A 27,175-nucleotide genomic window follows, 5' to 3' on the forward strand; every position below is an offset into this window, starting at 1 on the left:
AAGGGCTTTTCCTTCTTCTCTGGAAATAGCCTGGTCTCATCATTCTGTCTGTTGATCTGACAAATGATCTGTATTTGAAATGTTGAATTTTAAATCTCTAAGGGCAAACTTCTAATGCTGTGGGAGTCTCTTGTGGTTTTTCCCCCCAACCAAATAGTGAAAGCTGCTGCGTAAAAAAGCATGCCACAATTCACATGCCCAGACAGAGGCAGTAACCTGTGAGCTATATAACCCCCTGGCTTTTTTAACTAGTCAGCTGTGAGTTTCAACTGGATTTCAGGAGGCTGCTTTATTTTCCCCTCACTGAAGATTGGGAACCCGGAGAGACCCCTTTAAACCCGTTATTTATTCCAGGACAGGACTTGGGCATAGTAGATCTTTTAGCAAGAGTTAATACATTTTAGATTTTAGAACAGTCCTGCAAAATTCATACCAACACCATTCTCATTTCCTGAACACTTAAAGCCTCTACTGTTCCCTCCTCACCAGCCCTGAGCCCCACCATAGATTTGCCTTCAGAGAATTGCAACACATCCCCCTGCAGCTTAGTGGCCTGGGTTCCAGGTAGGATCACAAAATAAACTGAAACAAACCCTATTCCTTCCATTCTGTTTGTTAATTTCAAATCATCCCAAATTTTTAGGTGAACTAGCAGGATCCAATCAAGTCACATAATACCAGAGATTAACTGTGTGGTTTAATTTATACTTTGCAGTTCTGCCCCTAATGAAATCGTGGATCCGGACAATGATCATCAGCATCTGCTAACATCCCAAAGAAGGAAACAACCAGGCATTATATGCTTCCTGACTAAAATATACAATCACCGACGAGGTGCTCTTGCCAAAAAAAAAAAAAAAAAAAAAAAAAAATTGAACCTGAGTCTGATCAAGCCTCTAGATCTAAGTACTAATTTGCAGAAAACACAGGAACAGAGTGTATGTTAAACAACATGCAGAGTTGCAGTAATTAAAATCCAGATTGTTGTGGGTCACCTGGGTGGCTCAGTAGCTTAAGTGTCTGACTTCAGCTCAGGTCATGATCTCACTGCTCGTGGGGTTCAGGCCCACACTGGGCTCTGTGCTGACAGCTCGGAGCTTGGAGCCTGCTTCGGATTCTGTCTCTGTCTCTGCCCCTCCCCTATTTCCTCGCTCACTCTCAAATATAAAATGTAAAAAAAAAAAATTTTAATCCAGATTATTGGAATCTTGACTGGATAAATGAGTTGGTTTCTTAAATGGCAGGAAGGAAAGAAGAAATAGGACAAGGAAGCCTATAGATTAACAACCTCTTAAGAGCCCTACAGAGCATCTGCCTGGTTCAGTCGGTACAGCAGGTGACTCTTCATATCAGGGTTGTGAATTCAAGCCCCACTACGGGTACTTTTAAAAAAAAAAGTCTTAAGAGCTCTGTCAAACCATTGCAGAGTGTGGACCTTATCTGGAGTCTGATTCAAACTACCAAAATGAAAAGAGTGAAATTTGGGATAAGTGGAGGCATTTAAGCGCTTACTGAATATTTTATGAATTAAGTAATCCTTGATTGCTAGGATACTCTAATCCTTGGTGTGATAATGGAATTGTGGTTGTATATTTTGTATGAAAGGAGCCCTTATCCATTGGTGACACAAAGGTGTTTATGGGTGAAATATTAGGCTGCTTGAGACTTATTTCAAAATAATTAGGTAGAGAACAGAAGAACTTGTATAGATGAAACAAGACTGGCTGTGTGTGACAACTGTCGAAGCCAGTGATGATGACGTTCACAATAACTTGTTGTCTGCCTCTGAATGTATAACTGCATTTTCTCCAAGAAAAAGTTTCTGAAAGAGAGAAAGAAGGAAAAGAGAAAGTAAAGGGGGGGGGGGTGGAAAAAGCCACAGAATAGGAGACACCTGTAATATAAAACCAAGTCTGTTGCCAGAGTAGATTCAGAGCTGCTCAAATCGGTAAAAAGAAAAAAGCAATCAACTTAATGGAAGGCACTTCACAAAGGAAGATATCCAACCGGCCAATAACTTTATTAATAGGTTGATATAAATAGATGCCAGGGGCGCCTGGGTGGCTCAGTCGGTTAAACATCTGACTCTTGATTTGAGCTCAGGACGTGATCTCACAGTGATGAGATGGAGTCCCGAGTCTGGCTCCAAGCCGAGGGTGGAGCCTGCTTGGGAGTCTCTCTCTCTCTCTCTCTCTCTCTCTCTCTCTCTCTCTCTCTGCCCCTCCTGCTAGCACTCTCTCTCAAAATAAATAGATAAAAAATTAAAAAAAAAAAAATAGGCGCTACCACCAGGTAGCACTACATACTCACCAGAATAGCTGAAATGAAAGGCCATACCAAGAAGAAGTAAGAGAAGAGTGAGTATCAGTCTGGCATATTCCTCACCCCTGAAAATTTCTGTCCTAATTCCAAGCGGGAAGTTTGTAGCACAATGAGTGATTCCACAGTTTGGGAGCAACCAGAACTGGTTTAGAGTTTGACTGCACTCTTTGTTAGTCACATGACACTGGACAGATCATTTAGTTGTGTTTCGGTTTCTCGTCCGCAGTGGAGACAATATACCCACTTCAAAGGGTTATCGAGAAGGTTAGAAAAAAAATCATGCATGTAAGGTGCTTCTGACGCTTGGCACAGGAAACCTGCAACTAAGAGTGACAACTGTGATTCCAGTAATGTTGAAAGCAACTCTCCTTCTGCATTTCTCAGGTAGGAAACTCTGCAAGAGCTCAGGCAGGTCGAAAGGTACAAGTGGTGAGATTTTATAACCAGTGAAGTTACAGAATGGCTACAACAGCAACTGGGAGGCCTGTCCTCACCTGGTCATGGAGCCCTTCTAGACCAGGTAATCTCTGTGTTTACAGAGACCTCCATAGTCTCTGTCTTCTGTCATTCAACTGGTCATTCATTTATATATTCACTCAACAAACATTAAATGTAGATTATGTGCAAGGCATTGAGCTACATGTACAGAGAAAGTTAAAAACCAATTAAAAATATAACCTGATAAGTCACTCAAGACTACATACTTGTTATTTAATTTTATGTTTATTTCTAAAGAAGTCGCTCATTCTTTCTAGTACTTTCTGTGTCATCATTAGCTTAAAAATCACACAAAGGCAGTGCTGTGTCTTCTGTTGCCTTTTTAAATCTTTACAGCACTTAATACAGGATATTTCATGAATATTGCTGACTGACTAACAACTTCAAGTAGGAGACGTGGGTTTCAAGCCTAACACATTTTTTTCGTGAGGCTGGGAGTGCATAAAGATGAGCTTTGTCACGAATGATTGTAAAAGTGATACACGTTCATCGTGGAAAATGCAAAGATTATTTAAAGGAGAAAATAGAAAATAACTAATCCCCAAAAGAATCATATTAATTGTGATGTCTGTCCTTTTCATCTCTTTTCATATGTCATGTTACAAAACTGGGGTCATACTATGCATACTGGTTTAGGACATGCTTTTGTTATCACTAATATATTAGGAGCATTTTTCCATGTCATTGGATATCTTCCCAAAACATTTTTAATGGCTTCCCAGCACTTATCTAACTCATTCCCTGTTGTTTATTTGGATTTCTGTTTTAAATGTCTCCGTAGGGGTGCCTGGGTGGCTCAGTTGGTTAAGCATCCAACTCTTGATATCCACTCGGGTCTTGCATGATCTCACAATTCATGAGATCAAGCTCCATGTCAGGCTCCGTGCTGACAGCATGGAGCCCACTTGGGTTTCTCTCTCTGCCTCTCTGTCTCTCAAATAATAAAAATAAACTTGCAGAAAATAAATGTCTTCGTAGAAGAATATTTATGCACATTTCTTGATGATTTCCATAGAATGAATACATACAATTACAGGTTTTGAAGTGGAATTACAGGGTCAAAAGGCATAAGCGCTTTTTAAGGTTTTTAAAACATGTTCAACAATTGCCCTCCCAAGCCATACCAATTTGCAACTCCCACCAGTGACCAGAGGCCCATTCCTATGAGCCCAGTACCTTGTGGACCTGGGCAATTGAATGACTTTATCCTGATTTAATATTAGAAAATAAAATCTTGGGGCGCCTGGGTGGCTCAGTCGGTTAAGTGGCCGACTTCGGCTCAGGTCATGATCTCACGGTCCGTGAGTTCGAGCCCCGCGTCGGGCTCTGTGCTGACAGCTCAGAGCCTGGAGCCTGTTTCAGATTCTGTGTCTCCCTCTCTCTGACCCTCCCCCGTTCATGCTCTGTCTCTCTCTGTCTCAAAAATAAAATAAAACGTTAAAAAAATGTTTTTTAAAAGAAAAAATAAATAAAATCTTATTTTAACTTGCCTTTGTGGTAACTTGATCTTAGCTAGACTTAAAGAGAACAGCTTTGGTCAGTCGCCTTCTGGAGAAGTGACCATGTTTAATTCTGTATGCTGAATTGCTTAACTCAAACACTTCCCATTTGCTCCTTACATGATGTTGACCACAGGGTAGATACACAACATCCATTGCACAGTTGACCCTTGAACAACACAAAGGTTAGTGGTACCAACCCCTTCACAGTCAAAACTTCGAAACTTCGTGTTTAACTTTTGAGTCCCCCAAAAACGTAACTATCAATAGCCTAGTGTTGGCGGGAAGCCTTACCCATAACATAAGCTTTTGTATGTTACATGTATTGTATTTTGTATGTTATATGTATTACAAACTATCCTTACAATAGAGAAAGCTCGAGAATTTTGTATATGTAATATAAACTGTATTCTCAAAGTAAGCTAGAGAAAAAAATGTTATTAAAATCATAAGGGGTGCCTGGGTGGCTCAGCCAGTTAAGTACCTGACTTTTGATTTTGGCTCAGATCATGCCTCACGGTTAATGATCTAGAGCCCTGCATCTGATAGCGTGGAGCCTGCTTGAGATTCTTTCTCTTCCTCTCTCTCTGCCCCTCCCTCACTCACTCAAACTATAAAGAAGAAATATACATTTACAGTATTGTACAGAACCATACATGTAAAATCCACGTATCAGTGGACCCTCACAGTTCAAGTTCATGTGGTCCAAGGGTCAACCATATATGTTTTTGTGGAGAGGAAAGATTTATAAATAAACACCATGCACTTGTGATGAGTCCACTGTATAGACAGTAATTATGGAAGGAGGGGAGGAAGAAAAGACATAGTTGAGGCACAAAGGAGGCAAGGATTATATGTGCTACTCTCTTGCCCAGAAAGAATGAAAATACAAATGGAAAGGTAAGTTGAGGTCAGACTGGGGAGAGCCTTGAATGCCAAGATAAAGAACTTGGATGAAATGTAGTGGTCAGTGGGGAGCCAATGAATATTTTTAAGAAGAGTAGTATAATCTAAACAGTTATTTACAAAAAGTAACCTGGGACGGGGCTGGGTGGGAAGAGGGGAGCTGTAGGGTGGTGGCAGGTAACATGATGGGAGAATAAATGTGATAAGTCGAAAGAAAATAGGAAAACATTTGTTATTGGAAACAACAATTAAGGGCAACTGAGGGGCTAAGGTCAAAATGAGAAGTTTAAAACCAGCCCCCTTATCTTTATTACCTGCCTGTCACTCCAGAGCCCCCATGGTCCAGAACAATGAAGACCAGATTGGACTGCCTCCAAAGGTGGGCAGGGTGAATCCCCATGATCCAGGTGGGTGAGTGGAGGTCCTGCAGGGTGCTGCTCCTCTCCCTTCCTGCTGCCCCTAGAAGAATTCCAAAGGTCTGAGAACCACCCAGAAAGTGCTTCGTTGAACACACTCAAGTAATTGAGTGAATAGCCCCACCAACAAATAAGGTAGGCAAGAATCCATTCCTTTAAATTTTTTTTAATGTTCACTTATTTTTAAATGAGAGAGACAGAGTGCACAAGCAGGGGAGGGGCAGAGAGAGAGGGAGACACAGAATCTGAAGCAGGCTTCAGGCTCCAGGCTCTGAGCTGTCAGCACAGAGCCCGACGCGGGGCTTGAACCCACAAACTGTGAGATCATGACCTGAACCAAAGTCAGAGGCTAAACCTACTGAGCCACCCAGGTGCCCCTATAAAATTTTCAATTTATATACATGTATATATGTGTGTATATATATATATATATATTTTTAATTTATTTATTTGAGAGACAGAGAAAAACCAAGCAGGGGAGGGGCAGAGAGACAGAGACAGAGAATCCCAAGCGAGCTCAACACTGCCAGCATGGAGCCCGACTCAGGGCTTGAACTCACAAACATTGAAATCAAAGCTGAAACCAAGAGTGAGACACTTAACTGAGCCACCCAGGTGCCCTTATAATAATTTTAATTTTTAATTTTTCTTGACTTAAGATGACATTAGCTAACAAATCCAAATCATTGTGGCCAGTCAACATAAAGCCCTTGCAATAAAGGAACAAGCTTTATATGAATGGCATTTTTTTCTGCTTTGTGAACAAGAGGTCCCATATTTGCATTTTGCACTGGGCCCTGCAAATTGTGCAACTAGCCCTACCCACAGTATACATATAGGCTCTGAGACAGATTAACTGGTCTTGAATTCCAGTACTGACATTTGTCGGCCTTGGGCAAGTTGTCATCCTTTCCAAAACTCAGTTTACGCATCTGTAAAATGGGGATATTAACAGTTCATATCATTTAACCATGAAGTTTTTATAAGGATCAAATGAAATACTGCAAATAAAAGGCTTGGTACCTTGCCCGCCACGTAGCTGATGCTTAATACATGTGAGCTCTTACAATCACTGTAACATAGCTCGCACACAGTACATTGTGAGCGACTGCGATCGCTCAGTCTGGCGTTGCGCCTCGTGATGATGCTACCGCAGCATCGCTATGTGTGTGCTCTACTCCACCTGCCTGCAGTTAACCGACTCCCCCCCCCCCCCCGGGTGGCACATGCAAGCTCCTCCAGGGAGTTCTGCCTGTCCTGCTCTAGTCTGGGACACTCCTCTGAGGCCGGTCACCACCCTCACGTGGATGGCCGACCCCAAATAGGGCAGCCATCTTCAGTCCCAGTTAACTGTGGCCAGGATAACAGGGTCACATGGTAAAAAGCATAAGGAATTCCTGGAAGGAGGCCATGGGGGACGGCAAGCCCTTTGATGCTCCCTGGGTGGGGGCAATGTAATGAGTATTGCTCCTCCAGAACAAGGTCTGGCTGCCCTTTAAGGTGTTCTCTGAAACTTCTGTAAAAGAAAAAAAAAAAAAAGGATCGTTTTGTTGATTTGGTTGTCTACTGGGGATTGGAAACATGCACAGGTACATTTCCTTTGGCAGAACATAACCCCCAAATCATCATCCTATCTTTTGAACGTATATGAAAAAAATTAGACACGGATATTGACATGAACTCTTGACATTGAAAGCATTACTCCAACAGACATCCAACAGGGCTTCCGAGGGTGTGGTCTGTAGATGATGGGCAGAAACATATCCCAGAGTACGTGTATGCATGCAGATTCCTGGGCTTTGCTCCTAGAGCTACTGAATAACAATATAAGTGGAAGGCCCAGGAGTCTGTATTTTAATAGGCTCCCCATATTCCGAGCATCTGCCTTTAAGTGCTTGTGGGCATGAGCAGGCAGAAGAGGGTGAACAGTGGTGAAGGTGAATTAGAATAAGAAAGTTTGTTTTTCCAGGAGAAACTTAACCTACATCAGCTGTGTTCTTCCTGAAGCTGTGGTCGGGCAATGCCCAGAAATGCAAGTTCACGGGTCCCCTGTGGTCTTGGGGCCCTGAGTACCAAGTGGCTGTGTCGTCCTTGTTGAGCTCTAAAGGTGCTCATGGCAAGCAGAACGAGGATCTGGATCTGAGAGAGAGGACCAGGGTCCTACTGAAGACGCTGAAGAAAACCATTAGAAAATTTGAGTGAGGTTTTAGTGTGCTCCGAGTCAACAGGTGTCAAACTGCATCACACCTACCCTTGGGCCACAGGAAGATGTTCCAGTGGGTTCAAAGTACTATGGTTTTGTGAAAACCAATTCCTAGATCTTCAAGTGACATAGGTATTCTTCCCTACCACCTGGCTGCCCAGGATTCGGTCAGCATTCTGCTGCTCGAAGTTTCTCTCCATTTCACAATCCTCTCCTTCCCACTTCAGGATAGAAAGGCAGACCCTCTCGTGGTCCAGTAGAGTCGGTTAAGCACCCAGTGCCCCGAGAACTTAAAGATGGGGGGTATTAGAGCAGAAAAAGCGTCTGGCACAATGACCCACGTGGAAGGAAATCTGTGCTTTAGCCAAAGGCCCCGTGCACTACAAGAGCCTCCCAAACTTCTCTTGTCTCAGAAGACCCCTTTGCACTTACTCTGGCCAAATGATGCAATAATCTGAATGCCACAGAAAAACAAGTGACAAGAGACCAGAACTTTGAGATGCGCCCCCTTAGAATGTGTCCATGACCCACCTCCCTGAAGTATGCAGCGGCTTGTCCTTCAGAGAGACGGGGACTGCTACCCCCTTCAATACAGTACCTACAGTATGGGGCTGGAAAAGTCATCAAAGCATTAAAGGTATTAGGGGTGTTTACTCCACATTCCTATCTATTGGCTGCCTAATTAACATGATTTGCAGCTGAGAAAATAATACTCTCCTCCATCAGAGATAAATTGGGTCCCCAAACTGTGAAACAAAGGAGAGAGAACCAGTGATGTTTATAGAAGTTATTACAAACAATCTTCAAAAGGAACTGCAGTGACAGATTCTGTTTCACAGCGTCTTCCCAATTCTTAGTCTCCCGAGAACCTTCCTCAGACTCTGCTGGGTGTTTTCACTGCCAGCCTGCCGCTGTAGGATATAGTGCAGGGTGCAGAATTAGTCTAGACCTGCGCTGTCCAACACAGGAGCCATTTAGCACTTGAAAGGTGGCTAGTCCAGATTGAAGTGGGTTGTAAGTATAAAACTCACACCAGACTTCAAAAATTTGGTACTGAAAAAAATGTCAAATATTTCATTAATAACTTTCATAGTGGTAGCATGAAATGTTAATATTTTGGATAAGTTGGGTTAGACAAAATATATTACTAAAGTTCATTTCAGTGGTTTATTTTTATTTTATTTTTGTTTTTTAGTGTGGCCGCTAGAACATTAAAATGACATATGTGCTTCACATTTGTGACTTGCATCATATTTCTATCAGTCTGTCAGTCTAGACTGTGGGTTGAACAGCCTTGGGCATAGGTGGATGGGAATGTGAAAGTCCAGTTCTCTTGCTTTTTTTTTTTTAATGTTTATTTTTGAGAGAGCATGAACAGGGGAGGGGCAGAGAGAGAGAGAGAGAGAGAGAGAGAGAGAGACAGAGGGACAGAGGATCCTAAGCAGGCTCTATACTGACTGCAGAGAGCCCGACGTGGGGCTTGAACTCATGAACTATGAGATCACGATCTGAGCCGAAGTCAGACACTCCACTGACTGAGCCCCCCCCCAGGTGCCCCAAAAGTCTAGCTCTGAACAATAAATGGAGTTGAGGAGATATGGGGCTGCAAGTGACCCCTCTTGCCAAAAAGAGAGGTGCGTTTGTGACAGTTGCAACATGTGGAGCCCAGGCTAACAGATTGTAAACCTGCCTTCCTTCTGGTTCTAATACTTAGTTAACCTCAAAGGAACTTTAATATTTAAACCAAATGGCATGATTTCAGTAGGCTGATGTATTGCTCTCCATTCAGCCATTTGAGAAATCCTGCTGAGGTCTCCACGCAGCTGAGTTCCAGTCGCCGCCATATCCCTGTGCAAGTCTGGCACAGTACTAATGAGCTGATGAGATTTTTTTCTCACTTGTTTGATATTAAATAGGAAAGCCTTTCAAATTCAACGTTTACAGATAGTGTGAAAATTGAAATGCGGGTTTTTGGATGAGCCAGCTACAACAGATCCAAAGACGGCAGTTGCCTGATGGTTAGAGAACAGTGCTGCTGGCCCTCACTGACTCCACCACTGGCTTGAGTAAGTGGCAACTTCCTCCTTTCCACAGGTGAATTACCACCGGCTTTATTCTACCGTGGGGCCTCTGCCTGAACACCATTATTTAAGGTAACAGCTTACTGATCTCAGCCAAGAATTTAAAGCTTTTGGATTATGAGGCTGAGGCCAGTTGTTCTGTTCAGAAGCTGATGCCAGACCTCACCATGGGTCCCTCAAATAACAACAATAATAGTAGCAAATATTTATTGAGTACTTACTAGGTGCTCTAACTACGTTCTCTCACTCTTCAGCCCTATGTGGCATAACGTGTTCTTCTTCTTCATTTTGTACTGTTTTTTTTTTTGTTTTCTGGTTTTTGTTTGTTTGTTTGTTTTTAAGTAGGCTTCATGCCCAGCTTGGAGCCCAACACAGGGCTCGAACTCATGACCCTGAGCTGAGATCAAGTCAGAGTCGGACTCCCAACTGACTGAGCCACCCAGCCACCGCTGTTTTCTGTTTTTGAAGTTGTCCAAGGTTACATAATAAGTAGTAGTCCCAGGCTCTCTGCCCAGAGCCCATACTTAGAACCACTCTGCTCTTCTTATGGAGAATAAATATTAAAATCTCAGCAGTATCCATCAGAAATAGCAAAAGATTGGAGGTAACATGGCGTAGACAAGCCAAACTTTTTTCCGCTGTGAAGCATTTTCTTCAAATAAAATCCTATCCTTAGACTAAATATAAAAATAATTATACAAAGGCTAGCTGCTCCAAACTCCATGAGCTGACCCATCTCCAACACACAATGTGACCCTAAGACATCACACACAGGCCGTTGGGTCCACAGGGCACTGCAGAGCTCCTGGTGAACTGTGTTAGGAGATACAGATTTGAATTCTCCTTCTGCCACTTCCGCTCAAGTGAGCCTGACCAAGCCTTCATGCAACCATTGCTCCCATCAGGTTGCTGCACTTCCCCCACAGCTGTCTGGAAAATTAAAGTGGATCATATTGAGCTCTCCTGAAAAGAATCTTCTCACAGTGCATTTGTGCAAAGCAGAAGGCCTTGCCTTACTGGACTTCTCACCACACCTCCCTCTCTTGAGTTGATGTAATCTGCCAACCCCCAACCTGAGCTTTCACCTCTGAAAATGGCCTGGCCAATGCCAAGTGGCAGTGAGGGAGGCCATGGCAAAGATTCTCCAGATGACGCTTTCCTGAAGGAGGCCCAGAGCGGCAACGAGAAACTGGGGAAATCAGAGGTTGAACAAGGTTCTAAGGGATTTAAGGGGGACCAGTACAAGATCCAAATGCACCATGGAAATACCTCTATAGGCCAAAGCTTCTACCACAAGACTAAGGAATTTCTTTGCCCCCTATGACCAGCCACACACCTCTTTCCTCAATTTCTCCAAGAAGCTTAATCAAGAAGAGGATTCCATGGACTTTGGAGAAAGGATACTTTTTCAAAAAAGCAGTACTTCAATAGAAAGCATATATGGATGTATGGTGAGGGAAGGATTTTAAGAAAGCTTAGAATTAAGGAGAGTCTTCTCCTTAGCCGAGGAGCTTGTAGAAGAGAATGATTAGAACAGCCACGAGATTTTCATTCTACTACTGTTGTCCCTGTACTGGGCTGTCCTAATCTCAGGCCAAATTAGGACGAGAAGGATTTGCTATGAAGTGTCTTCCATGTGGCTGGGCTCAAGGTTGTCAAAGCCACAAAAATAAACAAATAAATAAAATCTTAAGACATGGCCTTTGATTTGACGGGCTTATTGGGAATTTACACATAGAAAACCGAAACCATTCAGGACAATCCAAAGAGCTGCTGATCCGTCTGTAGGGTAGCCGTGCTGTCCTTCAGACAGGGCACAAAACCATTCTTCAGAAGGTTTTCAGACTCTGTGCAAAAGAGATAGACAGTTGTGCAGTGTGTGTTAGGGGTTTCAAAACATCTGTTTTCTTAGGGTGCACATACATGCTGGTTCCGTCATGGGTCACCCCAGCTTCTCCTGGACAGGGCACCCTTTTTGTGGATCTTATTAACTCTTCTGGGTCTGTCACATCTTACTTTTCAAAGAATTACTATCAGCCGTAGTACATATCTGTCTGTACATGTTTTCATGAACTTACCTAAACCTTGAAGCTTTAACTTTCAAATAACATACTAGGTTTGATGTAAATAGGGGGAGGAAAAGCATGTTAGCCTGTTGTCAATATGCCGTGCTGAAAGCATTTCCCAACACATGTCAACTCTGCAACTCACTTAACTTTTCCAGATGTGGCTGGATGGGCTGCCGAGTCGGTGACATTGCAGATGGATGGCCACAGCCCACTGTAGGCAGATGAACATGGGTACCTTTGAAGTGATGGGGTGACTCTTCTCATCTATTAGCCAGAAGGAAAAGCTATTTTCTTCTGTTGAGTCCTTGGTTCATTCCCACCTCAAGAAGACCATATAATTAGCATACATCAGCACTTCGAACTGGGGTCTGGGGCTCTCATTCTTATCCACTGGGCCTGTAGCCGGCAGCCCCAGTGGAGTCAAAATAAAACTGATGTCAAGGAGAGTTATAGGCTGTTCTTTTACTTACATGCTGTTCATGTATGTGAGAAAGTAATTGCAGTTAACCTGTTTAATCAAATTTTCATCCCAATCACACAGAGTAAGGCACCCATGTCCCTTACAGTCAGAAATAGTTAGTTCATCCTGTTACATCCTGCATATAGAAATTTCAGAGTATAATAGATCTCACCCTCCAGAGAGGAAAATAACAATTGGAAATACAAAGATGAGAAAGAGCTCTTTATCTTCCTTCTTCCTGGCAGATAAAGGTAGTAAAAGAGTTTTCTGGTTTTTTTTTTTTTTTCAATAGGATGGACTGAACTTTGGCATCATGGTGGCATTGGTGTAAAATATTCCCTGTTGGGGCACCCAGTGGCTCAGTTGGTTAAGCATGTAACTCTTGATTTTGGCTCAGATCATGATTTCACAGTTTGTGAGTTTGAGCCCCACATCGAGCTCCACGCTGCTGTTGCTGGTGTGGAGCCTGCTTAGGGTGCTCGCTCTCTCTCTCTCTCTCTCTCTCTCTCTCTCTTTCCACCCCTCCCTTGCACTCTGTCTCTCTCTCTCTCTCAAAATGAAATGAAATGAAATGAAATGAAATGAAATGAAATGAAATGAAATGAAATATTCCCTGCTATTAAGTATTTAGGCAAGTTATTGAACCTCTAGAAAACTTGGTGTCATCACTGAGAAATTTGGGGTAATGCTTGCCTTGCAGAGATAGGGCAAGAGTAAAGATCACAAACGTAAAGCCATGGCATAATACTTGCCATGTAATAGGTCCTTGGTATTTATAACCATTTGTAACAATATAATGGAAATCATTTTTTCTTCTAGTTCAGTATACAATACATGAAGCTAGTAATTAATGAGCCTGTAGGAATCTGATCATTTAGAATCTATGTGTGCAGGCTGACACAAGGTCCCTAACACAGAATTTGGTAGGTCTAGTGGCCAAGACGAGGAGGGTTGTCTTGTCCCAGCCCTTTTCTCAGATTGACAATAAATTAAAATCTATATGTGCAAACAACTGATTACGGAAACTCAATTGTTAAAAACAATCTTATACCTCATTGAAAGATTCACTACAGAGTGGTTTTCTTAAGGGGCAAGATGTTCCCCCAAGTGCCTTACAATTTTAATATTATTTTATTTTGACAAAGCCAGGACCCAGGCAGTTTTTAGGACACATCTGTGATCTCTAAACTCAAAAGTAATGCCAAGGAGTATAGTGAAGTTTCATAAAGACCTAAGGAATCAAAATGAGAAAACAGTTTCAGCAGCATAGTTAGTAAAATTACTTTTTTTCTTCTGGTTTCCTGCAGAACATTAATTGAGCTTGTCAGATAATAAAGGTCCCTGTCCAAAGCATTTTGTGTTTAATGTGGCAGGATGGCAGTGTGGCTGTCTCAGCTTCTTCAATTAGATAACAGGACTTAACAATTATACTTCTCTCCTCTGTGAAATCATAGAATTACTGAGTATAGAATTGGAAAGGAATAGAGAAATCTAGCAATCTAGCCCAGCATGTTCAATTTAGGGAAGAAAACTGATAGCTGTGTTCTTTGCTTATTATTATTTCCCCCCCTGCCCCTCTCCCCTCCATGCCCCATAGGCTTGGCCATGTGATCTGCATTGGCCAATGGGATGTGGGTGGATATGGCATTTGCTTCAGAGCAGAAACATTAAATGCAATGCATGGCTTGTCTGGGTCCAAGCATATCCTGGCTCACCTTCACTCTGATTTTTAGAGTGAAGCAGAACAGTAACCAACCCATATGCCCATGTAACATGAGCAAGAAATAAGTGTTCTCCTAAATTCCTTAGATATTAGGGTTGCCTGTTCCATAGCATAACCTAGTAAGAGATGACTAATACAATGACTCAGAAAGTTGAAGTGATTCACCCAAATCACATAGACACTTTGTTACACAGCTTGGGCTATATTACAAATATCCTGGTTAGAAGTTTTCTAGTATGCTTCAGGTTACAGGGTATATTCCTGGAACCTGGTAGTGTTTGGCACAAGCTAAATACTCAGTATTTGTTTATATGAACAAAGCAATGACTGAAGGAAATAAGGACTGAAAGTTCCATTGAGCTGCTTTGCTCTATGGAACAGTATTTAGTTTAGTACTTCCATTACTATTAACCCCAAGTATCTTGTGGCATCAACTGTGGGTCTAGCACGTGTGAGGTGTTTAAGAAGCATTATATTTACTTATCATGCAATCCAACAGGGCAGGTATTTTTAGTCTTAGTATCTCGCCCAGTCATAGAACAAGTAACTAACAGAAACAGAAAGAGCTAAGGTTGTTCTAACTCCAAACCCGGGTGCTCTCCGCTGCTTCACAGTTTCTTTGCTGGATGTAAATTACAGCTTGGGTCATTTGCCAACAATTGAAATATGCAGCTTGTGTCAAAGCAGGTCCCCCGCATGGTCATAAGCTGGCAGAGCTGCTCCTGCGGTCTGTGGGCAGCCGCTGGCCCGCCAGGAGTAGATCACGCTTGGGCCCAAGATGCTGATTCCTTCAGTCCTCAGAGAATAGGGTTGGTGTGTGGTCTGGAGCCAGCCCCCTTTACTGAAGAGCAACCTCATAAGTTTATCCCTGTATGATATGCATATGATATGCAAATATTATCATTTTCTGTATGTGCCATGGCATGAAAAAGAGAAGTCCTGGGTGAGAAGCAGTGGTTCCAGATCAATCTAGAAACTTCCTGAGAGCATAGGTTTTAGAAAACTTTGTAAGCCAAATTTTTCTTTCTTTCTTCTTCTTCTTTTTTTTTTTTTTTTGTAAGCCAAATTTCTAATGAACCCTGCTCTACTACTTTGTCTCCTGCATTTTCCATTTGTGGTGAATCTCTTTCCTTTCTTGTCTTTCTTTTTCCTTCCTTCCTTCCTTCCTTCCTTCCTGTCTCTCTCTTTCTTTCTTTCTTTCTTTCTTTCTTTCTTTCTTTCTTTCTTTCTTTCTTTTCTTTTCTTTTTCTCTCTTTGTTTCTTTCTTTCTTTTTCTTTCCTTCTCTTTCTTTCTCTTTCTTTCTTTCTTTTTCCTTCTCTTTCTTTCTCTTTCTTTCTTTCTTTCTTTTTCATTCTTTCTTTCTTTCTTTCTTTTTCCTTCTCTTTCTTTGTCTGTCTTTCTTCCTTCCTTTCTTTCTTTCTTTCTTTCTTTCTTTCTTTCTTTCTTTCTTTCTTTCTTTCTTGGAGTTGTCTGTAAATCACCTCCACTTTGCAGAGTAAGTGAAAAAATAGATGGAGAGGTGCCTGGGTGGCTCAGTTGGTTGAGTGGCGGACTTCAGCTCAGGTCATGATCTCACAGTTCATGAGTTTGAGCCCAAACCAGGCTCTCTGCTGTCAGTGCAGAGCCTGCTTTGGGTCCTCTGTCTTCCCCTCTCTCTGCCCCTCCCCTGCTTACTCTCTCTCTCTCTCTCAAAATACATACATACATACATACATACATACATACATACATACATAAAACATTAAAGAAAAATTTTAAAAAAGAATAGATGGATAGATGGATGGATGAACTATCAAGGTCAAAAGCAATTGAGGCAAGTTTTTACTGCACTTAAAATAAGCTTGTTTAGGTAGAAGCAACCCAAATGTCCATTGACAGATAAATGGATACACAAAATCTGGTATATATGCACAATGAAATGTTATTCAGCCTTAAAAAAGAATGAGATCTTGTCACATGCTACAACGTGGATGAACCTTGAGGACCTTATGTTAAGTAAAATAAGCTAGTCAGGAAAAGATAAATACTGCCTGATACTACTTATATGAAATACCTGGAGTAAAGTCACAGAGGCATAAAGTAGAATGGTGGTTGCCAGGGGTTGGTAGGAAAAGGAAAGTGGGAAGTTGTTTATGGGTAGAGAGTTTCAGTTTTGCAATATGAAAAAGTTCTGGAGATTGGCTGTGCACCACGTGAATGTACTTAACACTGCTGAACTATACATTTAAAAGTAGTTAACATGGTAAATTTTATTTTCTGTGTACTTTACCACAATTAAAAAAAAAAAGAATTTATAGTGAAAGTGAGCTTCTTTACTCTGAACAAAGGCTTTGGTTATAGGCTTGGAAGTGTGGAGGATATACTACCTGACTGCTAAGCTGCTTTTTGCATTGGTTCTTCCTAAGTTATGCCTTCCGACCAGTGCTGGCTACTTCATGTGTGGGACGCAGAGCAAAATGCAAATGAGGGGCCTTTGTTCAAAGAGGAGTGCTATTGATGGTACTAAGGTATGAAGCTCTTCCTTTCTTCTGTGGACTCTCAATTTGTCATGGTGTTTCTTATTTGCTATTTACTGTCATTCTAAAGAAAAGCTAAACTTGAAAATATCACTATTCATTTTTATATTGTGCAATGACAGTTTTAAATGCAAATATTGGAGCATTTACCTTGTGTGCTGAATGGCCAAGATTATAGTTCACGTTTCACAGCTCACACGTGCATTTTTTTTTTAAGTTTATTTATTTATTTTTGAGAGAGAGCAGCAGCGGGGGAGGGACAAAGAGAGAGGGAAAGAGAGAGAATCCCAAGCAGGCTCTGCACTGTCAGGACAGAGCCTGAAGTGGAGCTCCAACCACCAGCCATGTGATCATGACCTGCGCCAAAACCAAGAGTCAGACGCTTAACCGACTGAGCCACCCAGGGGCCGTGGGGATTCACACGTGCATTTCCATGTCATTCTCACGAGTACAGTAGACATTCTGCACGAAACTAGCTCATCTATTTTTATTTCACTTTTTGGTATGCACACATTCTACCAGCATTCTGTACCTCCAACTCACTGATAAGTAAAGGACTCTAAAAGTCTTTTAAAGAAGGACATTGATGAGTAAAGAAGGAAACAAGATTATAGATGCCCTTCCTTTCTCTTTCCATTTGGGTCATCATTTTCAGCATAAGTGGTTGGCTGATACAGGGGAGTAGTACAGATAACAAAGGATATGATAGGACTCCTTGGTTGTTTATGTTTCCTAGAGTATGATTGCCTCCCTTTTGTCTTATCAAGTTTAAACAAAAAGAATAGCCTCTTGGGGTTGGTAAGGCCTCTGATTACCCAGTTACAGAGGTGATACACTTGCATGTAATACAATACTTGAGTGTAATACACTCAATTTGCACCTCACTGAACTTGAATGCATTTTGTGTCTACTGGAATTCTGTGCTCATGGGCATCTCAAATGTTTTATGCATATGGGGATGCAAGGGTGACAAGAGCAGTGGATATGGTACATATGGGTTCTGCTCATGCATGTGGTTCATTGTCCGACTGGATTTTACTTATGAAACACAAATTCAAAGATAAAATTGTTAAGAATTTCAAGACCATGCTAGAAGAGCATTAACCAAGTGAGATTGTTGGGCCCCATGTGACCACAAAGTTCACATACCCATAAAGCCAGCCCTGTTTGTGACTCTACCCCTTGTTTTAGATTCCCAGAGCCCCACAGCCACCATTCTAATCCCAGCTCTCCTTACCTCACAACTCAAAGATTGACAGATTTCAAAACAGGTTTTCTGACTCTTGCTTTCTTCTCTTCTAACTCTTCTGATAAATTATTGCCAGTTTCGCTTTCCTAAAGCAATACTTCCACACATGGCCTCACTGCTTCAGTCCTTCTGTGGTGCCTCATTGTCTATAGGCTCAAATTCTTTATCACAAAATTTTGTGCCTTCTACATTCTGGCCCTAAGCTGACTTTTTATGTCTCTTTCTTCCTGCACCCTTGACCTCTATCCAGATTCATCTAAGCAATCCAAGCAAAAGTATAGCCAAAAAGATTGCTAACACCCAGCCTTTGTCAAAACCACTCCCTCTGTCTATAATCCAGTCTCTGGGTTTTTTAAATTTTTTTAAATGCTTTTTAAAATTTATTTCTGAGACAGAGAGAGACAGAGCACGAGCAGGGGAGGGGCAGAGAGAGAGGGAGACACAGAATCTGAAGCAGGCTCCAGGCTCTGAGCTGTCAGCACAGAGCCTGACACGGGGCTCAAACTCACAGACTGTGAGATCATGACCTGAACTATTGGACACTTAACAGACTGAGCCACCCAGGTGCCCCATTCCAGTCTCTGTTAAAATCCAGTCCATTCCTCAAAGCGAGAGATTACCTCTCCTATGAAATGCTTCCTGACCACCCCACTCCATAGTAATATCATTATAACTATTTGTAGGTGCCTGAATAATGGCCACCCAAAGAAACCAAGTCCTACTCCCAGGAATCTGTAAATGTTGCCCTACATAGAAAAAGGATCTTTGCAGTTGTATTTAGGTGAAGGATCCTGACATGGGATTATTCAAGGAGACCCTAAATCTAAAAAGTATCTTTATTCGGAGAGGCAGAGAGAAATTACACACAGAAGAGATGACACCGTTAACACAGAGGCAGATTGGGCTGATGCAGTCACCAACAGCTGAGAAGGCAAAGAGCAGAGTGTCCCCAGAGCCTTCAGAGGGAGCGTGGCCTTGCCAACACCTGGGTTTTAGGCCAGTGAATCTGATGTTGAACTTCTGGCTTCTGGAACTGTGAGAGAATACATTTCTGTTGTTTTAAGGCATCAGGTTCGCGGTAATTTGTTACAGCAGCCACACAAAACAAATACACTTCTCTAGCCTTTGCCACTGATCCTACACAGTGTGGCAGTACCCATTGTTTTTTACTTTGTAATTTTTTTTAATGTTTATTTATTTATTTAGAGAGAGAGGAAGAGAGACAGAGAAGGAGAGGGACAGAAAAAGAGGGAGAGGGAGAATCCCAAGCAGGCTCCATGCTGAGGGGCTCCATCCCATGAACGCTGAGATCGTGACCTGAGCTGAAATCAAAAGTTGGATGCTCGACCAACTGAGCCACACAGGTGCCCCCAGTACTCATTATTTGTTAAACATTACTTGTATCCTTCCACCAAAACCATAAACCCCTCAAATAATAAGTCCATTTCTCTAATCGACTGGCTTTTCTGTGGTACCTTACATAGTACACTGCATTTGATGCTCAACAAGCACCTTTCTTGGATGAGGTTTATTGAGATATAATTTATATATGTTAACATTCACTCCCTTAATTGTACAATTCAGTGAGCTCTGCAAATGCATATAGTTGTGTAATTACCACCACAGTGAAGATCTAGAACATTGTCTTCGCCTCAAAAGTTTCCCTTGTGCCCTTTTACAGTCAGTTTCTTCCCCTACACCTAGCTCTTGGCAACCCCTGATCTGATGTCTGTCCCTGTAGTTTTGACTTTTCCAGAATGTCATCTAAATGGAATCAAACTGTATATAGACTTTTGTGTCTGTCTTCCTTCATTTAGCGTAACATTTGTAGGATTCGCCTATATTGTTGTATGAATCAGTAATTTGCTCTTATGCATGGATATACCACAGTCTGTTTATCCATTCACTAGTCGATGGCCATTTGGGCACTTCCAATTTGGAGCTGTTATAAATAAGGCAGAGATCAACACTCATGACCAGGTCTTTGCCATAAATGTTAACATACAGGTCTTTATGTAGACACATGTTTCAGTTCACTTGGGTAAATACTAGGGAGTAAGACTGTTGGGTTGTATGATAAGTGTATGTTTAACTTCATAAGAAACTACCCAACTGTTTTTTCAGAGTAGCTGTATCGTTTTGATATTCCCACCCACAAAATGTGAGATATCTGATTGTTTTGCCTCCTCGCCAGAACTTGGTATTAACAATCTTTTAAACTTAATTTAGCCATTCCAGTAGGTGTATAGTAGTATCTCATTGTGATTTATTTATTTATTTTTGAAATTCAACCCCATGCTTTTTGTTTGCTTTTATTTTTTTTTAATTTGTTTTTTATTTTACATCCGAATTAGTTACCATACAGTGCAATAATGATTTCAGGAGGAGAATCCAGCGATTCATCCCCCATGTGTAATACCCAGTGCTCATCCCAACAAGTGTCTTCCTTAACACCCCTTGCCCATTTAGCCCTTCCCCCCCCCACATCCTCTCCAGCAACCCTGTTCGTTCTCTGTATTTAAGAGTCTCTATATTTTGTCTCCCTCCTTGTTTTTATATTATTTTTGCTTCCCTTCCCTTATGTTCATCTGTTTTGTATCTTAAGTTCCTCAAATGAGTGAAGTCATATGATATTTGTCTTTCTCTAACTGGCTAATTTTGCTTAGCATAATACCCTCTAGTTCCATCCACATACTTGGAAATGGCAAGGTTTCATTCTTTTTGATTGCCCGATTGTGATTTAGATTCTCAATTTTCTTCCTACAAACATTAAAGAATGTCCTCATTGGTGAAGTGTCCACTTCTTTTATCCATTCTTAAACACTGGATTTTTCATGGGGGGGGCTCTCTCCCCCTCTATCTTTCTGTAAATATATATTATATAACATATAATAATAAATGTATATCAATATAATGAATTCATGTTTATACATTACAGAATATATTAATAAATACATTATGTAATTAATATAGTGTATAATGTACTATATGATATAATATGTATTTATATTTTATACTCCAGGTATGTCCTTTATCAACTACATTTTACAAATATTTTCTCCCATTCTGTGGCTTTTCATTTATTCAGCAATATGTTTTAAAGAGCAGAAATTTTAAATTTTGATGAAATCCAGTTTATCAATATTTTCTTTTCTACCCCATTATTTCTTTTCCTTATTCAAGAAACCTTTGCCTAACCCAAGATCATAAGGATTTTTCTCCTATATTTTCTTCTAGAAAATTTATCATTTTAGCTCTAACATTTAGATCTGTGACCCATTTCTAGTTAATTTTTGCAAGAAATGTTTATTATTTGGTATGTAGCCCAGAATACAACCATAGGGGAGCTAACTCAGGAATAAAAAGACACATTTCACAGAATGAAAAACAGTGTCCTGTAGGAGAGTTTGGAATTGTATCCTGGAAGCCCTGAATAGGAGCATTTCTTTTCTTTACTTTTTTTTTAATTTTATTTATTTTTTGAGAGAGAGAGAGAGAGAGAATGAGCGGAGGATGGGTAGTGAGAAAGGGGGACAGAGGATCCAAAATGGGCTCTGTGCCCCAATGTGAGCCTTGAACTCACAAACCATAAGATCATGACCTGAGCTGAAGTTGGACCCTTAACCCACTGAGCTACCCACATGCCCCTAGGAGCACTTCTTTCATGGTTAATTTTTTGGATTAGCACAGCTTTGCTATTTAAAAGTTTACATTTTAATAAATTTTGAATTCCAGATCACAGATGCTATCAAGACCAAAACCCTTATGTGGGCTAGTAAAGGACACCCCTCTGGATATTCTTGATTAACCTGCTGGATGTTGAGAAAATTACAAACCTCTTTCATTATCTGTGAAATGGGTATAATCATACTTGACATGAAGTTACTTTACAGGCTTGTGCAGACTGAGTCAGAAATCTTATAAAGGGGCCATAGAGATTTCAAATGTAATTGTGATTATTGCTAATTATACTAATTCTCAATGAAAACTTTTGCCAGAAAGCCTACAGATGATGTCAGTAATAAGGGGTCCATTGACTCGCATGTGTTGCGAGCATATTAATTGTAATTATTGCTTTGGCAGCTGCAATGTGTAACTCCATAGGTGTTTGTTTCGTTAGTGATTCATTATTTACAAAATACTCTGGCAATGATGAGTGTCTGTTACAAACCAAGGCCCTCCTATAATGAAATGCCATTATTTTGTGGGATTTGTGACTTTTCTCCCATGGGAGACATCTTCAACTCATTAATGCCCTCAACACATGGCGTAATGGATTAAAACTAGGATAGGAGTAAATGATTCCAGTTCAAGTGCTGGAGTTTTTTTCACCCTGGGAGCAGGTGCCTTCCCATAAATATTTTCCTGAAATGGAAGTTGCCATGGGAAGTGGGTGGGTGGTCTGGATATCAGACTAAGGGCCTGGCAGTCAGGGGTCTGGATCCATCTTTGTGTCTAAGGGCCCAGGGCAATGGCAATAAATACACAAGTCCAAAGGAGCGCTGCAGCCCTGAGCCTGAACTCAGCAAAAAGATAAAGAGAACTGCCTTCCAACAACCATTGTTAAACACTTAGCACTTTGTATTTGTGACATGCTTTCAACCTTTACTTACTCTTCACTGCAGCCCTGTGAGTTAGGGTAGGACCCTCACTGTCACTCCTGGGGAGAAAACAGCAGCCCCAAAGGGGGTAATCAGGCTTCTCTCTCTGCAGGGCCCTTTTAGCTGGTCTCGGATAACATTTTGAATTATGAGTTTTTAGGGGTCAGAGGCCCTAGCTCTCTTAGTTAAGCTTTTTGCCCTTAACATTTTGTTATTAAAAATATTCGTAAGTGGAAACAAAAGTCTAATACACTCCCATGACCTCATCCTCAACAATTATAAACTCATGACCCATCTAAATTTCTCTTTATTCCACCTACGTCCCCCCATTCTGCTGAATTATTTTAGACAAAAATCCCAGACCTATCTTTTGATCTGTAAATACCTTGATAACTATCTCTAGGAGATACGGATTTTCTTCTAAAATATAAATTATCTCACAAACATTTTTTTCCCTTCAGTTTATTAGAATCAGGATTTAAATTAAATTCCATAAATTACAATCAGTTGATGTCTCTCAAGTCTCTTTTAATCCAGGGCTTTCCTGACTATCTTGTTTTTGTTTTTCCTTGCAATCTATTGGTTTGCAATCCACAGTTTTCTTATAGGACTTTGTCTTGCATTTTGCTGATTACATGTCCATAATATTTTTAAAAATAACTTCATTTGTCGCTCACATTTTCTGCAAATTGGTGGTTGAATCTAAAGATTTGATCAGATAAGTTTTCAAGTTTTTTTTCCAAGAGTCTGTCATAGAGCTGGATACTTCCATTGAAAGACTCGTGATTGTCTCCCTTTTCATTAGTAGATTGTTGTCTGGAGCCATGCCTTCATTAAGAACTACAAAATGGTGATGTTCTATATCACTATATCCTTCTATAAGGAGAAAGTTTCCCTCACCTACTTTTTGGTTACCCAGTGATGTAGTTGATATAAGACAGGCAGAATTAATGCCTGATTCTCTTCCTTATGTATTCATTATCAAATTATTGAATTCTCGAGTTGCTTCCCAAGTTATCCAGTTAAGTTTCTTTTTTTAATTTTTTAAACACTAGTATGATTTTATAGATTTAAGGATGTTAGTTTGTTTTAGTTTATTGGAACCGCTATCATTGTGGATGCTCAGGTTGCACCATATTTGAACAATTGGCAGCTCCTTTCGGTTGGTTCCTGAGTCTTTCTGACATAAGCTGCGGTATCACAGACTGTTGGCTTCAAACAACAGAATTTTATTGTCTCACAGTTCTCAAGGGTAGAAGACTGAAATCAAGATGTTGGCAGGCTTGGTTTCTTCTGGAGGCACTGGTGGAGAATCTGTTCTGTGCCTCTGTCCTAGCTTGTGGCAGTTGCCAGCAAATCCTTGGTTTGTAGACCTATCACTTCAGTCTCTGCCTCTAACATCACATGGTATTCTTCTCCCTATCTGTCTCTATGTATAAATTTCCTTCTCCTCATACAGACACCAGTCATCAGCATAGGGGTCACTCAAACCCATTATCCCCTCATTTTATTCATAGGTACCAGGCGTTAGGGTTTGAACATATCTTTTTGGAGCAAAATTTGACCCACAACATCAATGAGTCTTTGATAACTTTTTTGCCTTCTTGCTCCTTGCTTAACATCAATGTTAAGACCCAGAATCTGGTAAGACTCAGAATCAGCTCTTATTCTTTTAAGTTGGAAATGATATTTAGGGACTGAGAACTAGCAGTGTTTATCTCTACCAAGTTAGTCATTACTTCTAGGTCTTTTTAAAGGACAGAAATTGGAAATGCTTTTATATTTTTAAAGAGAAAGCACACTGTAACTTCATAACTCTCATCCAATTCAAATTCAAGACTCTAAGACTTAACCCCATCAAACCATCACCCTCTCCCATCATCTCCCTTCTCCCATGGGAAAGTCCTAGTTTTCAATAACACGCAAAAAATTACTCTTTTACTTTATCCTGTCACACACACACACACACACACACACACACACACACAATTATCTCAAAATAACAAAACTAACATTACCACCAATGATATGGTTACTGAAAACAGTTTAAGGTTATTAAAATTATTCTTGCAATTCCTTGTGTCCTCAGAGTGCATTCCAGTCAGGAAGGACCTGAAATTACTGCATATTATTGACATGTGAGCTAGTTTTTCTATATGTAGTTATGCCAACAACTTGGGACACAATTAAGTTCCTTTTATCCATGTAATCTCCATTTTTAGGGTTTTCTAAAATTAAGTTTTGTCCTTAAAAATATGTAGAATATTTTCAGAGCTCCAAAGTCTAATCCACAGTGCAGCGTGTCGTCACAGAAATATACCTCTGTGACTGTCCTCTCTACCTGTCTCCTCCCTTTTTTTTAGAGGTAATCATTTAAACTTTTCTGTCCCTCCATTTTTGCACATTGATCTTGTATTCTTCAACCTCATTGCTTTCGCTCACTAGTTGTCATAGTTTGGTTTTCCATGTACATGCCATCTGTGAATAGACAGTTTTCCTTATTCCTTTGCAATCTGGATGCCCTTTGTTTCTGTTCCTTGCCTAATTACACTGGTTAGAATCTTCAGTACAAGGTGGAATAGAAGTGGCGAGAGCAAACATCCTTGTCTTGTTCCAGATCTCAGGGGGAACTCTCCACTCATTCACTATTTTTTTACTGTTTATTTATTTATTTTGAGGAGAGAGAGAGAGAGAGAGGGAGAGAGAGAGAGAGAGAGAAGGAGAGCACACACAGGGGAGGGGCAGAGGGAGAGGGAGAGAGAGGATCCCAAGCAGGCTCCATGCTGTCAGCCAGAAATGGGGCTTGATCCCACAAACCATGAGATCATGACCTGGGCTGAACTCAAGGAGTCTGACGCTTAACCCACTGAGCTACCCAGGTGCCCCTCCATTCATTTAATATTAAGTATGATGCTAGCTGCAAGTTTTTCATAGATACCTTTAACAGACTGAGGAAGCTCCCTCCCATTTCTAGTTTGCTGAGTGTTTTTATCATGAAATAGTGTAGGTTTTTGTCAAATGCTTTTTTGTATCTATTGAGATGATAATGTGTTTTTAATTCCATTGATACAGTATGTTACCTTAATTGATGTACAGATGTTAAAACAGCCTTGCATTTCTGGGGTAAATTCCTCTTAACCAGGTGTGTAATTCTTTTTGTACATAGTCTTGTTGGCTTGCTAGTATTGGTTGAGAATTTTTATGTCTATATTTATATGAGATATTGGTCTACAGTTTTCTATGATGTCTTTGTCTGGTTTTCATATCAAAGCAATACTAAACTCACAGAATGAATTGGGAGGTGTTTCCTCATCCTGGAATAGTACTTCCATCTTTTACTATACAAAAATATGTGGGTATATATTTTGTGTGTGTTCTCATTACTTTTATTATAGCTTCATAGTACTCCACTGAGCAGATGTACCCATGCTTATTCAACCAGCTCCTTGATGATAGACATTTGAATTGTTTCCAGTCCTTTGCTATTATAACTCATGCTGCACTGAATTACCCTAGCAATATACCTTTTCATATGCCCATGTATGTGTGGTATAGATTCTCAGAAGTAAGATTTATGAGTCAAAGAGTAAACACATGTGGAACTTTGCTGGATGTTGCCAAATTCCTTTCCTTAGGGGTTGAACCATTTTGTAGTTTGTTTAAAAATTGATTATTTGTGCACAGCTTTGCCAAAAAAGTATTTTGCCTAACTTCTTTTTCTTTTTGCCATTCTGGTAGATAAGAAATAGTAACTCCATAAAGTTTTAATTTGCCTTTATTTCATTATGAGTGAGTTTAAACATCTATTCATATGGTTAAGGGCCATTTGCCTATCTTTCTTTGGGAATTATCTCTTCATATCTGTAGCCTATTTGTTTATAAAGCAGTTGAACTTTTTCTTGTTTTCAGAAACTTTTAGACATTAAGAATATCAAAAACCTTTGTCTGCAGTTTAAACTGCAAACATTGTTTTCCCAGTTTAACAGGTGTCTTTGTACCACGTTTATGGTATTTGCTTTTCTTATGCATAGTTTGCATTTTTTAATTTTTATAATCGGTTCTCTCGGTTTCATTTCTGAACCCAGCATAGGCATAGGAATAAGTTAGACAGAAAAAAAACCCTGATTTGAGCAGTCCGAGGCCAGGGAAATCATTGGCAGAATGCCCAGAGACGGCAACCCTCATGATTCCCATCAGAGCCACTGACATCCACCTATCTGCCTTACCATTATTAATGCAATTACTACCAGAGAAGCCAGAGGTTTCCAAGTAACACTCCTTCCCCCAACTTAGAATCTGTTTTCCTCACAGAGCTTTTGTTGACTTGGGTGGATGAAAGTGATAATGTGGGGATGAGTACAGGGAGGAGGATCCTGAGAGCAAAAGCTTTGGATAAAGCTGAAGGGACCCAAACCGTGCGAAACGTGGCTGACAAATGTGTTTCCCCCTAAAGCCATTGCCACGAGAACAGAGAGATGTTTTCTTACATTCCTATTCCTCTTCTTAGAAACGAATTGTGGCTTTCACCAGGACTCCTTCCGCAGAATAAAACAAACACTCAGATCTTGAAAGTGTCTGGGAGAGACGTTCACAGTTTTGTGGATAATGCTGTATTTCTTTTATTTTTACAG

General features: G+C 40.7%; 1 protein-coding gene across 1 annotated transcript in view; it reads left to right on the plus strand.

Annotated features, from left to right (window-relative positions):
- The window catches only part of ARL15 (ADP ribosylation factor like GTPase 15), a 406,131-nt gene extending 401,868 nt beyond the window's left edge, over positions 1-4,263 (plus strand). The window contains exon 6 of the mRNA XM_053200698.1: positions 716-4,263. The gene's annotated coding sequence lies outside the window, so the exon portion shown is untranslated. The remainder of the gene's footprint in view (positions 1-715) is intronic.
- The last annotated feature ends 22,912 nt before the right edge of the window (positions 4,264-27,175 follow it).

This window comes from Acinonyx jubatus, chromosome A1 (assembly GCF_027475565.1).
Source record: "Acinonyx jubatus isolate Ajub_Pintada_27869175 chromosome A1, VMU_Ajub_asm_v1.0, whole genome shotgun sequence".
Classification (NCBI taxonomy): Eukaryota; Metazoa; Chordata; class Mammalia; order Carnivora; family Felidae; genus Acinonyx; species Acinonyx jubatus.